General features: G+C 26.7%; 1 long non-coding RNA gene across 1 annotated transcript; it reads left to right on the forward strand.

Annotated features, from left to right (window-relative positions):
* Positions 1–1968: 1968 nt before the first annotated feature.
* On the forward strand, positions 1969–5158 carry LOC117167783. Its single transcript, XR_004466429.1, has 2 exons — positions 1969–2064; positions 4876–5158. It is a non-coding gene; the product is annotated as an uncharacterized LOC117167783 (long non-coding RNA).

Genomic DNA, 5158 nt, shown 5'->3' on the forward strand with positions numbered 1-5158 from the left:
ATTAACTAATTTTTTTCATTCAAAAATCAACTACTTTTGGTTAAAAAGTCTATTATTATAGAAAAATCTACTATTATATTTTTGGTCTAGAATACATCGGTCATTTGGTTTGGAATGTTAGTATCTGGTTGAAGATTTTTTTTTGTTTGAATTCATTTTTTTTTTGGAAAAGTTCTCTTTTTTATTAGAAATTCAGCTACTTGGTTAAAGGTTGAACTACTTTTTTAGTTTTAGAACTGTTTTGTTGAGAATTTCTCATCTTATTTTTTATTTTTTTACTTACACTGTAACTATTGCATTTTTTAAAAAACGTTACCTTTTCTAATTGAAGAATTAATGATCCATTTTGTTAAAAAATCGTTTAACATTTTTGGTTAAAAAATCAACTTTTCGGGTCTTAATTAACTTACGTTGGTTGTTTAAAAATTATTTTTTTGCAAATTGATTTAACGAAATGACTTAACAAATTGATATAACCAAATTTTAATGCACATACAAGAAAACAATTTTCTCTCTTTCTTTTATTTTTTTTTGCAGTTAGATGGTTTCCACTGTAGTCTTTATATTTTGATTTGATTTTCAATTTCTTTGACTAGTAGTTTTTCTTTCCCATTCTTGTCCCTAAAGTTCAACTTTCTTAGATACGCATGCTTCTTTTCGTGAAGGGCTCCGTGGATTTGATCATTTCACGACGCATCACCAGACATTATTCTCATAACAGCAGTACCAGGCTTTCTTCTTACAACCGCAGTACTAGACATTCTTCCTACAACCGCAGTACCACCTACTTTAGTCGTACCTTTAACAATAATGAGCCGCACATAGGTTATGCGCCCTCTATATTTTATTCTAAACATCTATTTGCATTCGTATTTTTAATAAAGAGGTTCTTTTCTGAGCATTCTTTTTTTGTGAAAACTTTACCTTTCTTAGTTGAAGAATCATCTATTTTGTTGAAAATTTGTTTATCCTTTTTTGTTAAATATGCAACTTTTTGGGCCTAAATTAATTCCCGTTGGTTGAGCATTTCACAATTTTGTAGACAATTAAATTATTCGTCTGAAAGATAACATTTTTTAACTTCCTATTTTTGCGTTAAATTAACAATTTAGTTAGAAATTTAACCGATTTGTACGTAATTCGTCGTTTTGGTTGCCGAATTATAACAATTTTGTTGAAAATAAATGTATTTTTCTGTTCAAAATTTAACTATTTAGTAAAAAATTAGGCCTTTTTAGTTAAAGATCCAACTGCTTGATTGAAAGATAAATTAGTTTGTTAAAAATTATTTTTTAAATGTTGATTTAAGCAAATGATTTAACAAATTGACACAGACAGATTTTCATGTTTATCTAAGAAACGAATTTTCTCTTTTCCTTTTTTTGCAGGTAGATGGTTTCCTCTATAGTCTTTATGTTTTTATTTTATCTGTACTTTCTTAGACTAGTAGCTTCAATTTCCTATTTTTGTCTCCAAGGTTCAACTTTCTTATAAGCGTTTGTTTCTTTTCGTTTACGAATACACGGAATTCATAATTCAACGACGCATTATCAGACATTCTTCTCACGACCACAGTACCAGAGATTCTTTCTAAAACCGCAGTACCAGACATTCTTCCTACAACCGCAGTACCAGACATTCTTCCTCAATCCGCAGTACCAGACATTCTTTCTACAACCACAGCACCAGACATTTTTTCTACAACCACAGTACCAGACATTCTTTCTACAACCGCAGTACCAGACATTTTGTTTACAACCATATCCTGACGTTGGATGCCGAGCCAGCCATTCATATGTCATACAAGTATAAAGCAGAAAGAAAATGTATGACAATAATGGGAGAAGGGGTTAAAATTATTGGCAAATACGGGAGGTCATTTAATGATAACGTCTTCTTTATTCGGAACGCGAATAAGGAAAATTTTAACTTTCCTCATCATTCTGCATTCGTGGCATTTATAAGGATGCATCGAAAACAGCATTTTATACAGTCCCAAGCAGTCTAACGAGGACGTCAGCTTATCAGCTATACGAGAAGAGCTAGTGTGGTACCACCTGCAAAGTAAGTCGAGATCCAACATATTCATACACACACAAAAAATAAAAGATTTTTTTTAAATTAAAATTTAACCAAAAATATTTTAACTCATTTTTAACCTAACACCGAAAAATAAAATCAAAAATAAAAATAAAATTCCCGTGACTGTAACACTCCCGAATTAGAAAATTCCCAAATAATAAAATACGCGAGTAATAAAATTGGAGCAAAATAAAAATAGTGAATTGGAACATTCTTCAATATTAAAATTCTCAAATAATAAAATTGCCGAATTATAAAATTCCCGAAATTGAAAATTCCCGAATAATAAAATACCCGACAGAAAATTGCCGATTTATAAAATATCCGAAATGTAAAATTCAAGGAATTAAACAATGACAATTTTTTTATAAATATATTTCATTGATTACAAGTATAATAATGAAATATTATTTTTTTAAGTTATTTATAATTTTTTTAATTTCGTAAATTGTTTAAATTTAAAATAACAATAATTTGAAATGAAATATCTTTGGAGGACGCATTTTTCTAATGTACATAGAATTTGAAAAAAAGCATTCGCAAAATTCGAATTTTAAATTTATATATATTTTATTTGAAAAACGTTACAAGGTACGAAGAAAATAAAGAGTGATTTTTTTGGTTCGAAGGGCACATTTGGTCAAATTTAGAAGTTGTCAAAAAATCCAATTTGGAAGATCAAAAAATTAGAATTTAGCTTGCAGCTGCTGAGTTGCTGAATTTGTACACTGAAATAAATAAAATATATTTATAAAAAAGTTGTGATTGTTTAATTTCTTGAATTTTACTTTTCGGAAATTTTATAATTCGGCAATTTTCTAATTCGGAAAATTTTATTCAAAGAAAAATAGAAAATGACCAGGACTCAAAGTTGTCAAATTCTTGGCAATCCCCTATAAATTTGTGAATCATTTATATTAAGCTTAGTGAAAAACTTTGACAAGATATAATAAAAAAAAAATTATCACTGGTTAAAAATTGAACTATTTTTATAAATAATCTTTTCATGTTTGATTATAAATAAATGGTTTAAACTGACAATTAAAACATTATATTTTCTGTTAAACAGTATCTTTTTTATTTGAAACTTCAACTTTCTGATTGCAAAACCTGTTATTCGACTTAAAGTTGAATTACGTTGTAAAGAAATAATTTTTTATATTGACGATTCATAATTATACGAGTAGTTAAAAATCTAACTCTTTGCTTTTAAACTTACTTTTATGTTAGAAATTCTACTGTTTGAAAGAAAATTAAACTATTCGTTTGAAAATCAATGATTTTTTATATGAAAATAATATTTCTGTTTTGAAAATGCAACTTTTTTGTAGAAATTTTGTATATAAATTGCTATTGATTTCTACTTCTCGATAAAACTTATCATTTTTATTTGGGAAATTGGAGTTTATTCAAATTCTATCCCTAAACTTTCGCACCTTGTTCTAAAAATTATAAAAAATTCGAATAGATGTTAATAAATATAGTCACAATAGGAACCTTGTAACTTTTTAACTAAAAAATTACATATTCAATTTTTCATTGAAAAATTATCTTTCTTTTTGTAGTTTAAAATTCATCTTTTTTGTTTGAATTCATGTATTCCAGTTGAAGATTCCTCATTTTAATAGAATTTTTGTTGTTGTTCAAAATTAATTTCTAAAATTGAAAATTCAACTATTCAATTTTTGGTTAAAAATACATTTTTCTTAGATAAAATTTCCACTGTTTAATTAAAATTTTTCCCTTTTAATTCGGAATTTCAATTATTTAGTTGAAAAGTTCTGTATTTTGGTAAAAAATCATCTTTTTTTTTTAAATTCATTTTTTCGTTCAACATTTCGACTATTTAAGATCGAAAAAAAAAATAAATTCTAAAATTCGTTCTTTTTATTCGAAATTTTATGTTGAAAGCTGATCTTTTTATTTTAAAATTAAGTAATTGTTCCAGAAATCTTTCTTTCGTTTACTTGAGAATGTAACGATTTTTTTAAAAAGAATTCATGTTTGTTGAAAAATCATTTATTTTGTAGAAAATTACTTTTTTGTTGGAAAATTTATCTTTTTGGTTAAAAATAAAACTACTTGATTGAAAGTTCAATTCTTTAGCTAAAATTTCAGCGTTTTTTATTAAAATTTTTCGATTCCAGTTAAAGATTTATCATTTTAGTTGAAAATCCATCACTTTGGATGAAATTTGTTTTGAAGCACAATTCTTTTTTGCACTGAAAATCTAACTTAACTCTTTTTTGGTAGGAAATTAATCTCTTGTTTGAAATTCAACTATTGGTTTAAAAATCCAACTATTCCAGTTAAATATTCATTATTTTAGTTTGAAATTCATTAGTTTGGTTCAAAATTATTTTCTTAAGTTGACAATTTACCTTTTTTATTTTTGATGGAAAATTGATCTTTTTTTATTCTAAACTGTTTGAAAAATTCATGTCTTTTTTTTGTTAAAAATAATTTTTTGTTTTAGAAACTCAATCTTTCTCTTTGGAAATTCATCTTTTTAGTTAAAAATAAAACTAGTTAATTAAAAGTTAAATTCATTTGTTTTTAACTTAATGAAAATGAAAACTTTAGTTGTCTATTATTTAAACAATCACTAATGCTTCCAAATACAGAACTATTTTTTTAACTCAATATAAGTGACATGCATATATTCTGTGAAACTCTATCAAGCCTTAATCAGTCAAATAAAATCGTGTTTCCCCAGAAATTTCTGAATAAGCTGCGACGAATGAGCAGGTGCTTTAAATTCAATTAAACTTACATTATCTTTTTATTTTTCAGATAACAAAAATGCTATCTACAAAATCGATGTTGACCATACTTGTGATGTTGGCACTAATTTGCAGTGCAATGGCTTGTGATGGATTTGATCGTCCATGTACTGGACCTAATGGTCAACAAGGCAGTTGTTGTAAGGGAATGCATTGTCAGAAGAATAACCCCTCTTGGGCAAAAGGACGCTGTTACTATAACCCTGGGAAGTAACTGTTAAATATGCACTACTAACACATACTAAAATGATTATTAAATCGTTGTAGAAAATAAAAACTAACTGCAGAAGAAA

This window comes from Belonocnema kinseyi, chromosome 2 (genome assembly GCF_010883055.1).
Source record: "Belonocnema kinseyi isolate 2016_QV_RU_SX_M_011 chromosome 2, B_treatae_v1, whole genome shotgun sequence".
Taxonomy (NCBI): Eukaryota; Metazoa; Arthropoda; class Insecta; order Hymenoptera; family Cynipidae; genus Belonocnema; species Belonocnema kinseyi.